This window comes from Protopterus annectens, chromosome 9.part0 (genome assembly GCF_019279795.1).
Source record: "Protopterus annectens isolate FY-2018-M chromosome 9.part0, PAN1.0, whole genome shotgun sequence".
Classification (NCBI taxonomy): domain Eukaryota; kingdom Metazoa; phylum Chordata; order Ceratodontiformes; family Protopteridae; genus Protopterus; species Protopterus annectens.
The window spans coordinates 883,305,807-883,323,630 of NC_056743.1; positions in this window are offsets into that span (position 1 = coordinate 883,305,807).

Sequence of the window (17,824 nt, forward strand, 5' to 3'; positions counted from 1 at the left end):
GTCTCATAAGGCCATTTATAAATTGATTGTGTATTTGTCGGCAGTAGTGTGCTATTGCCTTGATATGTCTCATAAGGAAATTATAAATAGATTGTTTATTTGTTGGCAGTAGCATGATATTGCCTTGATATGCCTCCTAAAGACATTTATAAATCGATTCTGTATATGTGGACAGTAGCATGATATGGCCTTGATATGTTTCATAAGGACATTTATAAATCGATTGTGTATCTCTGGACAGTAGAGTGATATTGCCTTGATATGTCTCATAAGGACATTTGTAAATGGACTGTGTATCTGTGAGCAGTAGTGTGATATTGCCTTGATATGTCTCTTAAGGACATTTTTAAATCAACTGAGTATCTGTGGGCAGTAGCATGATACTGCCTTGATATGTCTCATAAGGACATTTAAAAATAGATTGTGTATCTGTGGTCAGTAGCATGATATTGCCTTGATATGTCTCATAAGGACATTTGTAAATATACTGTGTATCTGTGAGCAGTAGTGTGATATTGCCTTGATATGTCTCATAAGGACATTTATAAACCGAGAGTGTATCTGTGGGCATTAGCATGATATTGCCTTGATATGTCTAATAAGGACATTTATAAATAGAGTGTGTATCTTTAGGCAGTAGAGTCATATTGCCTTGATATGTCTCATAATGACATTTATAAATCAATTGTGTATCTGTGGGCAGTAGTATGATATTGCCTTGATATGTATCATAAGGACATTTATAAATCGATTGTGTATATGAGGGCAGTAGCATGATATTGCCTTGATATGCCTCCTAAAGACATTTATAAATCGATTCTGTATATGTGGACAGTAGCATGATATTGCCTTGATATGTTTCATAAGGACATTTATAAATCAATTGTGTATCTATGGACAGTAGTGTGATATTGCCTTGATATGTCTCATAAGGACATTGATAAATCGATTGTGTATCTGTGAACAGTGGCATGATATTTCCTTGATATATCTTAAGGACATTTATAAAAACATTGTGTATCGGTGAGCAGTAGCATGATATTGCCTTGATATGTCTCAAAAGAACATTTATAAATCGATCGTGTATCTGTGGACAGTAGTATGATATTGCCTTGATATGTCTCATAAGGAAATTTATAAATCAATTGTGTATCTATGGGCAGTAGTGTGATATTGCCTTGATATGTATCATAAGGACATTTATAAATAGATTGCATATCTGTAGACAGTAGCATGATATTGCCTTGATATGTCTCATAAAGACATTTATAAATCGATTGTGTATCTGTGGGCTGTAGCATGATATTGCCTTGATATATCTAATAAGGACATTTCTAAATAGATTGTGTATCTGTGGAAAGTAGTGTGATATTGCCTTGATATGTCTCATAATGACATTTATAAATCAATTGTGTATCTGTGGGCAGTAGCATGATATTACCTTGATATGTCTCATAAGGACATTTATAAATAGATTGTGTGTCTGTGGGCAGTAGCATGATATTGCCTTGATATGTCTAATAAGGACATTTATAAATAGATTGTGTATCTGTGGACAGTAGCATGATATTGCCTTGATATGTCTCATAAGGACATTTATATATAGACTGTATATCTGTGAGCAGTAGTGTGATATTGCCTTGATATGTCTCATAAGGACATTTATATATAGACTGTATATCCGTGAGCAGTAGTGTTATATTGCCTTGATATGTCTCATAAGGCATTTATAAACTGAGAATGTATCTGTGGGCAGTAGCATGATATTGCCTTGATATGTCTCATAAGGACATTTATAAATAGATTGTGCATCTGTGGGCAGTAGCATGATATTGCCTTGATATGCCTCCTAAAGACATTTATAAATCGATTCTGTAAATGTGGACAGTAGACATGATATTGCCTTGATATGTTTCATAAGGACATTTATTAAATCGATTGTGTATCTCTGGACAGTAGTGTGATATTGCCTTGATATGTCTCATAAGGATATTGATAAATTGATTGTGTATCTGTGGACAGTGGCATGATATTTCCTTGATATATATCTTAAGGGCATTTATAAAAACATTGTGTATCTGTAGGCCGTAGCATGATATTTCCTTGATATGTCTCAAAAGGACATTTATAAATCGATTGTGTATCGGTGGACAGTGGCATGATATTGCCTTGATATGTCTCATAAGGAAATTTATAAATCGATTGTGTATCTGTGGGCAGTAGTGTGATTTTGCCTAGATATGCATCGTAAGGACATTTATAAATAGATTGCGTATCTGTGCACTGTAGCATAATATTGCCTTGATATGTCTCATAAAGACATTTATAAATCGATTGTGTTTCTGTGGACAGTAGTGTGATATTGCCTTGATATGTCTCATAAGGACATTTATAAATCAATTGTGTATCTGTGGGCAGTAGCATGATATTGCCTTGATATGTCTAATAAGGACATTTATAAATAGATTGTGTATCTATGGACAGTAGTGTGATATTGCCTTGATATGTCTCATAAGGACATTTATAAATAGATTGTGTATCTGTGGGCAGTAGTGTGATATTGCCTTGATATGTCTAGGACATTTATAAATAGGTTGTGTATCTACTGACAATAGCTTGATATTGCCTTGCTATGTCTCATAAGAACATTTATAAATTGATTTTGTATCTGTGGACAGTAGCATGATATTGCCTTGATATGTCTCCTAAGGACATTTATAAATAGATTGTGCCTCTGTGGACAGAAGATTGATATTGTCTTGATATGTCTCAAAAAACATTTATAAGTAGATTGTGTATCTGTTGGCAGTAGCATGATATTGCCTTGATATGTCTCATAAGGACATTTATAAATACATTGTGTATCTGTGGACAGTGGCGTGATATTGCCTTGATATGTCTCATAAGGCCATTTATAAATTGATTGTGTATTTGTTGATAGTAGTGTGATATTGCCTTGATATGTCTCATAAGGCCATTTATAAATTGATTGTGTATTTGTTGATAGTAGTGTGATATTGCCTTGATATGTCTCATAAGGACATTTATAAATCGATTGTGTGTCTGTGGGCAGTAGCATGATATTGCCTTCATATGTGACATAAGGAAATTATAAATAGATTGTTGATTTGTTGGCAGTAGCATGATATTGCCTTGATATGCCTCCTAAAGACATTTATAAATCGATTCTGTATATGTGGACAGTAGACATGATATTGCCTTGATATGTTTCTTAAGGACATTTATAAATTGATTGTGTATCTCTGGACAGTAGTGTGATATTTCCTTGATATGTCTCATAAGAACATTCATAAATCGATTGTGTATCTATGGACAGTAGTGTGATATTGCCTTGATATGTCTCAAAAGGACATTGATAAATCTATTTTGTATCTGTGAACAGTAGCATGATATTGCCTTGCTATGTCCGATTAGAACATTTATAAATCGATTGTGAATCTGTGGACAGTAGTGTGATATTGCCTTGATATGTCTCATAAGGACATTTATAAATAGATTGTATATCCGTGGACAGTAGCATGATAATGCCTTGATATGTCTCATAAGGCCATTTATAAATTGATTGTATATTTGTCAGCAGTAGTGTGATATTGCCTTGATATGTCTCATAAGGAAATTATAAATAGATTGTTTATTTGTTGGCAGTAGCATGATATTGCCTTGATATGCCTCCTAAAGACATTTATAAATCAATTCTGTATATGTGGACAGTAGCATGATATGGCCTTGATATGTTTCATAAGGACATTTATAAATCGATTGTGTATCTCTGGACAGTAGTGTGATATTTCCTTGATAAGTCTCATAAGAACATTTATAAATCACTTGTTTATCTATGGACAGTAGTGTGATATTGCCTTGATATGTCTCATAAGGACATTTATAAATCGATTGTGTATCTGTGTACAGTAGCATGATATTGCCTTGATATTTCTCATAAGGACATTTATAAATAAATTGTGTATCTGTCGACAGTAGCTTGATATTGCCTTGATATTTCTTATAAGGACATTTATAAATAGATTGCATATCTGTAGACAGTAGCATGATATTGCCTTGATATGTCTCATAAAGACATTTATAAATCGATTGTGTATCTGTGGGCTGTAGCATGATATTGCCTTGATATATCTAATAAGGACATTTCTAAATAGATTGTGTATCTGTGGAAAGTAGTGTGATATTGCCTTGATATGTCTCATAATGACATTTATAAATCAATTGTGTATCTGTGGGCAGTAGCATGATATTACCTTGATATGTCTCATAAGGACATTTATAAATAGATTGTGTATCTGTGGGCAGTAGCATGATATTGCCTTGATATGTCTAATAAGGACATTTATAAATAGATTGTGTATCTGTGGACAGTAGCATGATATTGCCTTGATATGTCTCATAAGGACATTTATATATAGACTGTATATCTGTGAGCAGTAGTGTGATATTGCCTTGATATGTCTCATAAGGACATTTATATATAGACTGTATATCTGTGAGCAGTAGTGTTATATTGCCTTGATATGTCTCATAAGGCATTTATAAACTGAGAATGTATCTGTGGGCAGTAGCATGATATTGCCTTGATATGTCTCATAAGGACATTTATAAATAGATTGTGCATCTGTGGGCAGTAGCATGATATTGCCTTGATATGCCTCCTAAAGACATTTATAAATCGATTCTGTAAATGTGGACAGTAGACATGATATTGCCTTGATATGTTTCATAAGGACATTTATTAAATCGATTGTGTATCTCTGGACAGTAGTGTGATATTGCCTTGATATGTCTCATAAGGATATTGATAAATTGATTGTGTATCTGTGGACAGTGGCATGATATTTCCTTGATATATATCTTAAGGGCATTTATAAATACATTGTGTATCTGTGGAAAGTAGCATGATATTTCCTTGATATGTCTCAAAAGGACATTTATAAATCAATTGTGTATCTGTGGACAGTGGCATGATATTGCCTTGATATGTCTCATAAGGACATTTATAAATCGATTGTGTATCTGTGGGCAGTAGTGTGATTTTGCCTAGATATGTCTAATAAGGACATTTATAAATAGATTGTGTATCTGTGCACTGTAGCATAATATTGCCTTGATATGTCTCATAAAGACATTTATAAATCGATTGTGTTTCTGTGGACAGTAGTGTGATATTGCCTTGATATGTCTCATAAGGACATTTATAAATCAATTGTGTATCTGTGGGCAGTAGCATGATATTGCCTTGATATGTCTAATAAGGACATTTATAAATAGATTGTGTATCTATGGACAGTAGTGTGATATTGCCTTGATATGTCTCATAAGGACATTTATAAATAGATTGTGTATCTGTGGGCAGTAGTGTGATATTGCCTTGATATGTCTCCTAAGGACATTTATAAATAGGTTGTGTATCTACTGACAATAGCTTGATATTGCCTTGATATGTCTCATAAGAACATTTATAAATTGATTTTGTATCTGTGGACAGTAGTGTGATATTGCCTTGATATGTGGCATGATATTGCCTTGATATGTCTCCTAAGGACATTTATAAATAGATTGTGTATCTGTGGACAGAAGATTGATATTGTCTTGATATGTCTCAAAAAACATTTATAAGTAGATTGTGTATCTGTTGGCAGTAGCATAATATTGCCTTGATATGTCTCATAAAGACATTTATAAATCGATTGTGTTTCTGTGGACAGTAGTGTGATATTGCCTTGATATGTCTCATAAGGCCATTTATAAATTGATTGTGTATTTGTTGATTGTAGTGTGATATTGCCTTGATATGTCTCATAAGGCCATTTATAAATTGATTGTGTATTTGTTGATAGTAGTGTGATATTGCCTTGATATGTCTCATAAGGACATTTATAAATCGATTGTGTGTCTGTGGGCAGTAGCATGATATTGCCTTCATATGTGACATAAGGAAATTATAAATAGATTGTTGATTTGTTGGCAGTAGCATGATATTGCCTTGATATGCCTCCTAAAGACATTTATAAATCGATTCTGTATATGTGGACAGTAGACATGATATTGCCTTGATATGTTTCTTAAGGACATTTATAAATTGATTGTGTATCTCTGGACAGTAGTGTGATATTTCCTTGATATGTCTCATAAGAACATTCATAAATCGATTGTGTATCTATGGACAGTAGTGTGATATTGCCTTGATATGTCTCAAAAGGACATTGATAAATCTATTTTGTATCTGTGAACAGTAGCATGATATTGCCTTGCTATGTCCGATTAGAACATTTATAAATCGATTGTGAATCTGTGGACAGTAGTGTGATATTGCCTTGATATGTCTCATAAGGACATTTATAAATAGATTGTATATCCGTGGACAGTAGCATGATAATGCCTTGATATGTCTCATAAGGCCATTTATAAATTGATTGTGTATTTGTCAGCAGTAGTGTGATATTGCCTTGATATGTCTCATAAGGAAATTATAAATAGATTGTTTATTTGTTGGCAGTAGCATGATATTGCCTTGATATGCCTCCTAAAGACATTTATAAATCAATTCTGTATATGTGGACAGTAGCATGATATGGCCTTGATATGTTTCATAAGGACATTTATAAATCGATTGTGTATCTCTGGACAGTAGTGTGATATTTCCTTGATAAGTCTCATAAGAACATTTATAAATCACTTGTTTATCTATGGACAGTAGTGTGATATTGCCTTGATATGTCTCATAAGGACATTTATAAATCGATTGTGTATCTGTGTACAGTAGCATGATATTGCCTTGATATTTCTCATAAGGACATTTATAAATAAATTGTGTATCTGTCGACAGTAGCTTGATATTGCCTTGATATTTCTTATAAGGACATTTATAAATAGATTGTGTATCTATGGGCAGTAGTATGATATTGCCTTGATATGTCTCAGGACGTTTATAAATAGGTTGTGTATCTGTGTAGTAGCATGATATTGCCATTATATGTCTCATAAGGACATTTATAAATCGATTGTGTATCTTTGGACAGTAGTGTGATATTGCCTTGATATGTCTTATCAGGACATTTATTAATCGATTGTGTATCTGTGGACAATAGTGTAATATTGCCTTGATATGTCTCATAAGGACATTTATAAATAGATTGTGTATCTGTGGGCAATAGTGTGCTATTGCCTTAATATGTCTCATAAGAACATTTATAAATCGATTGTGTATCTGTGAACAGTAGCATGACATTGCCTTGATATGTCTCATAAGGACATTTAAAAATAGATTGTGTACTTGTGGGCAGAAGCATGATATTGCCTTGATATGTCTTATAAGGACATTTATAAATAGATTGTGTATCTGTGGGCAGTAGCATGGTAGCTGTGGATCGTAGTGTGATATTGCTTTGATATGTCTCTTAAGGACATTTATAATTCGATTGTGTATCTATGAACAGTAGTGTGATATTGCCATGATATGTCTCATAAGGACATTTATAAATGGATTGTGTCTCTTTGGGCAGCAGTGTGATATTGCCTTGATATGTCTCATAAGGGCATTTATAAATCGATTGTGTATCTGTGGACAGTAGCATGATATTGCCTTGATATGTCTCATAAGGACATTTATAAATCGATTGTGTATCTGTGGACAGTAGTGTGACATTGCCTTGATATGTCTCAAAGGACATTTATAAATACATTATGTATCTGTGTGCAGTAACATGATATTGCCTTGATATGTCTCATAAGGACATTTTTAAATAGATTGTGTATCTGTGGACAGTAGTGTTATATTGCCTTGATATGTCTCAAAAAGACATTGATAAATCGATTTTGTATCTGTGATCAGTAGCATGATATTGCCTTGCTATGTCTGATTAGGACATTTATAAATCGATTGTGAATCTGTGGACAGTAGTGTGATATTGCCTTGATATGTCTCATAAGGACATTTATAAATAGATTGTATATTTGTGGACAGTAGCATGATAATGCCTTGATATGTCTCATAAGGCCATTTATAAATTAATTGTGTATTTGTGGCAGTAGTGATATTGCCTTGATATGTCTCATAAGGAAATTATAAATAGATTGTTTATTTGTGGACAGTAGCATGATATTGCCTTGATATGCCTCCTAAAGACATTTATAAATCGATTCTGTATATGTGGACAGTAGCATGATATGGCCTTGATATGTTTCATAAGGACATTTATAAATCGATTGTGTATCTCTGGACAGTAGAGTGATATTGCCTTGATATGTCTCATAAGGACATTTGTAAATGGACTGTGTATCTGTGAGCAGTGTGATATTGCCTTGATATGTCTCATAAGGACATTTATAAATCAACTGTATCTGTGGGCAGTAGCATGATACTGCCTTGATATGTCTCATAAGGACATTTATAAATAGATTGTGTATCTGTGGTCAGTAGCATGATATTGCCTTGATATGTCTCATAAGGACATTTGTAAATATACTGTGTATCTGTGAGCAGTAGTGTGATATTGCCTTGATATGTCTCATAAGGACATTTATAAATAGATTGTGTATCTGTGGGCATTAGCATGATATTGCCTTGATATGTCTAATAAGGACATTTATAAATAGATTGTGTATCTTTAGGCAGTAGCGTCATATTGCCTTGATATGTCTCATAATGACATTTATAAATCAATTGTGTATCTGTGGGCAGTAGTATGATATTGCCTTGATATGTATCATAAGGACATTTATAAATCGATTGTGTATATGAGGACAGTAGCATGATATTGCCTTGATATGCCTCATAAAGACATTTATAAATCGATTCTGTATATGTGGACAGTAGCATGATATTGCCTTGATATGTTTCATAAGGACATTTATAAATCAATTGTGTATCACATATGGACAGTAGTGTGATATTGCCTTGATATGTCTCATAAGGACATTGAAGAGTAAATTAATTATGTATCTGTGAACAGTGGCATGATATTTCCTTGATATATTTATAGGACATTTATCCATTACATTGATTGTATTTATAGGTGAACAGTAGCATGATATTGCCTTGATATGTTTAAAAGAACATTTATAAATTGTGTATCTGTGGACAGTAGTATGATATTGCCTTGATATGTCTCATAAGGAAATTTATAAATCGATTGTGTATCTATGGGCAGTAGTGTGATATTGCCTTGATATGTATCATAAGGACATTTATAAATAGATTGCATATCTGTAGACAGTAGCATGATATTGCCTTGATATGTCTCATAAAGACATTTATAAATATTGTGTATCTGTGGACAATAGCATGATATTGCCTTGATATATCTAATAAGGACATTTCTAAATTGATTTTGTATCTGTGGAAAGTAGTGTGATATTGCCTTGATATGTCTCATAATGACATTTATAAATCAATTGTGTATCTGTGGGCAGTAGCATGATATTACCTTGATATGTCTCATAAGGACATTTATAAATAGATTGTGTGTCTGTGGGCAGTAGCATGATATTGCCTTGATATGTCTAATAAGGACATTTATAAATAGATTGTGTATCTGTGGACAGTAGCATGATATTGCCTTGATATGTCTCATAAGGACATTTATATATAGACTGTATATCTGTGAGCAGTAGTGTGATATTGCCTTGATATGTCTCATAAGGACATTTATATATAGACTGTATATCCGTGAGCAGTAGTGTTATATTGCCTTGATATGTCTCATAAGGCATTTATAAACTGAGAATGTATCTGTGGGCAGTAGCATGATATTGCCTTGATATGTCTCATAAGGACATTTATAAATAGATTGTGCATCTGTGGGCAGTAGCATGATATTGCCTTGATATGCCTCCTAAAGACATTTATAAATCGATTCTGTAAATGTGGACAGTAGACATGATATTGCCTTGATATGTTTCATAAGGACATTTATTAAATCGATTGTGTATCTCTGGACAGTAGTGTGATATTGCCTTGATATGTCTCATAAGGATATTGATAAATTGATTGTGTATCTGTGGACAGTGGCATGATATTTCCTTGATATATATCTTAATGGCATTTATAAAACATTGTGTATCTGTAGGCCGTAGCATGATATTTCCTTGATATGTCTCAAAAGGACATTTATAAATCGATTGTGTATCGGTGGACAGTGGCATGATATTGCCTTGATATGTCTCATAAGGAAATTTATAAATCGATTGTGTATCTGTGGGCAGTAGTGTGATTTTGCCTAGATATGCATCGTAAGGACATTTATAAATAGATTGCGTATCTGTGCACTGTAGCATAATATTGCCTTGATATGTCTCATAAAGACATTTATAAATCGATTGTGTTTCTGTGGACAGTAGTGTGATATTGCCTTGATATGTCTCATAAGGACATTTATAAATCAATTGTGTATCTGTGGGCAGTAGTGTGATATTGCCTTGATATGTCTTTTATAAATAGGTTGTGTATCTTAGCTTGATATTGCCTTGCTATGTCTCATAAGAACATTTATAAATTGATTTTGTATCTGTGGACAGTAGCATGATATTGCCTTGATATGTCTCTTTATAAAGATATGTCATGTCTCATAAGGACATTTATAAATACATTGTGTTTCTGTGGACAGTGTGATATTGCCTTGATATGTCTCATAAGGCCATTTATAAATTGATTGTGTATTTGTTGATAGTAGTGTGATATTGCCTTGATATGTCTCATAAGGCCATTTATAAATTGATTGTGTATTTGTTGATAGTAGTGTGATATTGCCTTGATATGTCTCATAAGGACATTTATAAATCGATTGTGTGTCTGTGGGCAGTAGCATGATATTGCCTTCATATGTGTCATAAGGAAATTATAAATAGATTGTTGATTTGTTGGCAGTAGCATGATATTGCCTTGATATGCCTCCTAAAGACATTTATAAATCGATTCTGTATATGTGGACAGTAGACATGATATTGCCTTGATATGTTTCTTAAGGACATTTATAAATTGATTGTGTATCTCTGGACAGTAGTGTGATATTTCCTTGATATGTCTCATAAGAACATTCATAAATCGATTGTGTATCTATGGACAGTAGTGTGATATTGCCTTGATATGTCTCAAAAGGACATTGATAAATCGATTTTGTATCTGTGAACAGTAGCATGATATTGCCTTGCTATGTCCGATTAGAACATTTATAAATCGATTGTGAATCTGTGGACAGTAGTGTGATATTGCCTTGATATGTCTCATAAGGACATTTATAAATAGATTGTATATCCGTGGACAGTAGCATGATAATGCCTTGATATGTCTCATAAGGCCATTTATAAATTGATTGTGTATTTGTCAGCAGTAGTGTGATATTGCCTTGATATGTCTCATAAGGAAATTATAAATAGATTGTTTATTTGTTGGCAGTAGCATGATATTGCCTTGATATGCCTCCTAAAGACATTTATAAATCAATTCTGTATATGTGGACAGTAGCATGATATGGCCTTGATATGTTTCATAAGGACATTTATAAATCGATTGTGTATCTCTGGACAGTAGTGTGATATTTCCTTGATAAGTCTCATAAGAACATTTATAAATCACTTGTTTATCTATGGACAGTAGTGTGATATTGCCTTGATATGTCTCATAAGGACATTTATAAATCGATTGTGTATCTGTGTACAGTAGCATGATATTGCCTTGATATTTCTCATAAGGACATTTATAAATAAATTGTGTATCTGTCGACAGTAGCTTGATATTGCCTTGATATTTCTTATAAGGACATTTATAAATAGATTGTGTATCTATGGGCAGTAGTATGATATTGCCTTGATATGTCTCAGGACGTTTATAAATAGGTTGTGTATCTGTGCGCAGTAGCATGATATTGCCATTATATGTCTCATAAGGACATTTATAAATCGATTGTGTATCTTTGGACAGTAGTGTGATATTGCCTTGATATGTCTTATCAGGACATTTATTAATCGATTGTGTATCTGTGGACACTAGTGTAATATTGCCTTGATATGTCTCATAAGGACATTTATAAATAGATTGTGTATCTGTGGGCAATAGTGTGCTATTGCCTTAATATGTCTCATAAGAACATTTATAAATCGATTGTGTATCTGTGAACAGTAGCATGACATTGCCTTGATATGTCTCATAAGGACATTTAAAAATAGATTGTGTACTTGTGGGCAGAAGCATGATATTGCCTTGATATGTCTTATAAGGACATTTATAAATAGATTGTGTATCTGTGGGCAGTAGCATGGTAGCTGTGGATCGTAGTGTGATATTGCTTTGATATGTCTCTTAAGGACATTTATAATTCGATTGTGTATCTATGAACAGTAGTGTGATATTGCCATGATATGTCTCATAAGGACATTTATAAATGGATTGTGTATCTTTGGGCAGCAGTGTGATATTGCCTTGATATGTCTCATAAGGGCATTTATAAATCGATTGTGTATCTGTGGACAGTAGCATGATATTGCCTTGATATGTCTCATAAGGACATTTATAAATCGATTGTGTATCTGTGGACAGTAGTGTGACATTGCCTTGATATGTCTCAAAAGGACATTTATAAATACATTATGTATCTGTGTGCAGTACCATGATATTGCCTTGATATGTCTCATAAGGATATTTTTAAATAGATTGTGTATCTGTGGACAGTAGTGTTATATTGCCTTGATATGTCTCATAATGACATTTATAAATCGATTGTGTATCTGTGGGCAGTTGCATGATATTGCCTTGATATGTCTCATAAGGACATTTATAAATCAATTGTGTATCTGTGGACAGTAGCATGATATTGCCTTGATATGTCTCATCAGAACATTTATAAATCGATTGTGTATTTGTGGATAGTAGTGTGATATTGCCTTGATATGTCTGATAAGGACATTTATAAATCGATTGTGTATTTGTGGGCAGTAGTGTGATATTGCCTTGATATGTCTCATAAGGACAATTACAAATGGATTGTGTATCTCTGGACAGTAGCATGATATTGGCGTGATACGTCTCTTAAGGATATTTATAAATTGATTGTGTATCTGTGGGCAGTAGCATGATATTGCCTTGGTATGTCTCATAAGGACATTTATAAATTGATTGTGTATCTGTGGGCATTATTGTGATATTGCCTTGATATGTCTCATAAGGACATTTATAAATAGATTGTGTATCTGTGGGCAGTAATGTGATATTGCCTTAATATGTCTCATAAGGACATTTATAAATCTATGTTGTATTTATGGACATTAGTGTGATATTGCCTTGATATGTCTCATAAGGACATTTATAAATAGATTGTGTATCTGTGGACAGTAGTGTGATATTGCCTTGATATGTCTCACAAGGACATTTATAAATAGATTGTGTATCTGTTTGCAGTAGTGTGATATTGCTTTGATATGTCTCATAAGGACATTTATAAATAGATTGTGTATCTGTGGGCACTAGCATAATATTGCCTTGATATGTCTCATAAGGACATGTTTAAATTGATTGTGTATCTGTGGGCAGTAGCATGATATTGCCTTGATATTTCTCATAAGGGCATTTATAAATAGATTGTGTATCTGTGGAAACTAGTGTGATCTTGCCTTGATATGTCTCATAAGGACATTTATAAATAGATTGTGTATCTGTGGACAGTAGTTGATATTGCCTTGATATGTCTCATAAGGACATTTATAAATCAATTTTGTATCTTTGGGCAGTAGTGTGATATTGCCTTGATATGTGCCATAAGGATTTTTTTAAATAGATTGCTGAACCTTGTTAATCACATATGGCATACAGTAAATAAATCAGAGTGTCTTGGAGATGGTGAAATTGTAAAAGATCCACTAGGAAGGAAGTAGAATTAATTATGTGATACTGTAGAGTTCTGTAGTGTGATAATTTTCTTTAAATGTGAATTTATAGGATCTGAGACTTTATCCATTACATTCTTCAGATTGCTTATTTATAGGTTTTTAACAGGGATGATGTATGATGGTTGAAATCAGAAAAATTGGAAACTACATGAATGATTAAGGTAAAACATTTAGCTGTTAAGCAAGATTAATCCGATATTCCATTATATGATTATTTTCAGTTTCTACTTACATATTTTGTGAATTAATCAATTACCTAAACCAGCAAGTGATTTCAGGTCACCCTTTCAAAAAAGGCATGTGTTGGGGGGTAGGTCTTATTCTCTTAATATATGAGTTTAAAAATGTATAGTTTATAGGAGAATTGTGTATCTGTGGGCAGTAGCATGATATTGCCTTGATATGTCTAATAAGGACATTTATAAATAGATTGTGTATCTATGGACAGTAGTGTGATATTGCCTTGATATGTCTCATAAGGACATTTATAAATAGATTGTGTATCTGTGGGCAGTAGTGTGATATTGCCTTGATATGTCTAGGACATTTATAAATAGGTTGGTAACTATTGACAATAGCTTGATATTGCCTTGCTATGTCTCATAAGAACATTTATAAATTGATTTTGTATCTGTGGACAGTAGCATGATATTGCCTTGATATGTCTCCTAAAGACATTTATAAATAGATTGTGCCTCTGTGGACAGAAGTTTGATATTGTCTTGATATGTCTCAAAAAACATTTATAAATAGATTGTGTATCTGTTGGCAGTAGCATGATATTGCCTTGATATGTCTCATAAGGACATTTATAAATACATTGTGTATCTGTGGACAGTGGCGTGATATTGCCTTGATATCTCTCATAAGGCCATTTATAAATTGATTGTGTATTTGTTGATAGCAGTGTGATATTGCCTTGATATGTCTCATAAGGACATTTATAAATCGATTGTGTGTCTGTGGGCAGTAGCATGATATTGCCTTCATATGTGTCATAAGGAAATTATAAATAGATTGTTGATTTGTTGGCAGTAGCATGATATTGCCTTGATATGCCTCCTAAAGACATTTATAAATCGATTCTGTATATGTGGACAGTAGACATGATATTGCCTTGATATGTTTCTTAAGGACATTTATAAATTGATTGTGTATCTCTGGACAGTAGTGTGATATTTCCTTGATATGTCTCATAAGAACATTCATAAATCGATTGTGTATCTATGGACAGTAGTGTGATATTGCCTTGATATGTCTCAAAAAGACATTGATAAATCGATTTTGTATCTGTGAACAGTAGCATGATATTGCCTTGCTATGTCTGATTAGGACATTTATAAATCGATTGTGAATCTGTGGACAGTAGTGTGATATTGCCTTGATATGTCTCATAAGGACATTTATAAATAGATTGTATATCCGTGGACAGTAGCATGATAATGCCTTGATATGTCTCATAAGGCCATTTATAAATTGATTGTGTATTTGTCGGCAGTAGTGGGATATTGCCTTGATATGTTTCATAAGGAAATTATAAATAGATTGTTTATTTGTTGGCAGTAGCATGATATTGCCTTGATATGCCTCCTAAAGACATTTATAAATCGATTCTGTATATGTGGGCAGTAGCATGATGTGGCCTTGATATGTTTCATAAGGACATTTATAAATCGATTGTGTATCTCTGGACAGTAGTGTGATATTTCCTTGATAAGTCTCATAAGAACATTTATAAATCACTTGTTTATCTATGGACAGTAGTGTGATATTGCCTTGATATGTCTCATAAGGACATTTGTAAATGGACTATGTATCTGTGAGCAGTAGTGTGATATTGCCTTGATATGTCTCTTAAGGACATTTTTAAATCAACTGAGTATCTGTGGGCAGTAGCATGATATGGCCTTGATATGTTTCATAAGGACATTTATAAATCGATTGTGTATCTCTGGACAGTAGTGTGATATTTCCTTGATAAGTCTCATAAGAACATTTATAAATCACTTGTTTATCTTTGGACAGTATTGTGATATTGCCTTGATATGTCTCATAAGGACATTTGTAAATGGACTGTGTATCTGTGAGCAGTAGTGTGATATTGCCTTGATATGTCTCATAAGGACATTTATAAATAGATTGTATATCCATGGACAGTAGCATGATAATGCCTTGATATATCTCATAAGGCCATTTATAAATTGATTGTGTATTTGTCGGCAGTAGTGTGATATTACCTTGATATGTCTCATAAGGACATTTATAAATAGATTGTGATATGCCTAAAGCAGTTTATAAATTGATTCTGTATCTCTGGACAGTAGTGTGATATTTCCTTGATATGTCTCATATGTCTCATAATGACATTTATAAATCAATTGTGTATCAAATGATTGTGTATAATATAGGCAGTATATGATATTGCCTTTGATATGCCTCCCTAAAGACATTTATAAATGATATTGCCTTGATATTCATTGATATGTCTCATAAAGACATGATATTGCCTTGATATGTCAGTATATTGCCTTGATATGTCTCATAATGACATTTATAAATCAATTGTGTATCTGTGGGCAGTAGCATGATATTACCTTGATATGTCTCATAAGGACATTTATAAATAGATTGTGTGTCTGTGGGCAGTAGCATGATATTGCCGTGATATGTCCCTTAAGGACATTTATAAATTGATTGTGTATCTGTGGGCAGTAGCATGATATTGCCTTGATATGTCTAATAAGGACATTTATAAATAGATTGTGTATCTGTGGACAGTAGCATGATATTGCCTTGATATATCTTAAGGACATTTATAAAAACATTTTGTATCGGTGAGCAGTAGCATGATATTGCCTTGATATGTCTCAAAAGAACATTTATAAATCGATCGTGTATCTGTGGACAGTAGCATGATATTGCCTTGATATGTCTCATAAGGAAATTTATAAATCGATTGTGTATCTATGGGCAGTAGTGTGATATTGCCTTGATATGTATCATAAGGACATTTATAAATAGATTGCATATCTGTAGACAGTAGCATGATATTGCCTTGATATGTCTCATAAAGACATTTAAAAATCGATTGTGTATCTGTGGGCAGTAGCATGATATTGCCTTGATATGTCTAATAAGGACATTTCTAAATAGATTGTGTATCTGTGGAAAGTAGTGTGATATTGCCTTGATATGTCTCATAATGACATTTATAAATCAATTGTGTATCTGTGGGCAGTAGCATGATATTACCTTGATATGTCTCATAAGGACATTTATAAATAGATTGTGTGTCTGTGGGCAGTAGCATGATATTGCCGTGATATGTCCCTTAAGGACATTTATAAATTGATTGTGTATCTGTGGGCAGTAGCATGATATTGCCTTGATATGTCTAATAAGGACATTTATAAATAGATTGTGTATCTGTGGACAGTAGCATGATATTGCCTTGATATGTCTCATAAGGACATTTATATATAGACTGTATATCTGTGAGCAGTAGTGTGATATTGCCTTGATATGTCTCATAAGGACATTTATATATAGACTGTATATCCATGAGCAGTAGTGTGATATTGCCTTGATATGTCTCATAAGGACATTTATAAACCGAGAATGTATCTGTGGGCAGTAGCATGATATTGCCTTGATATGTCTCATAAGGACATTTATAAATAGATTGTGCATCTGTGGGCAGTAGCATGATATTGCCTTGATATGCCTCCTAAAGACATTTATAAATCGATTCTGTATATGTGGACAGTAGACATGATATTGCCTTGATATGTTTCATAAGGACATTTATTAAATCGATTGTGTATCTCTGGACAGTAGTGTGATATTGCCTTGGTATGTCTCATAAGGATATTGATAAATCGATTGTGTATCTGTGGACAGTGGCATGATATTTCCT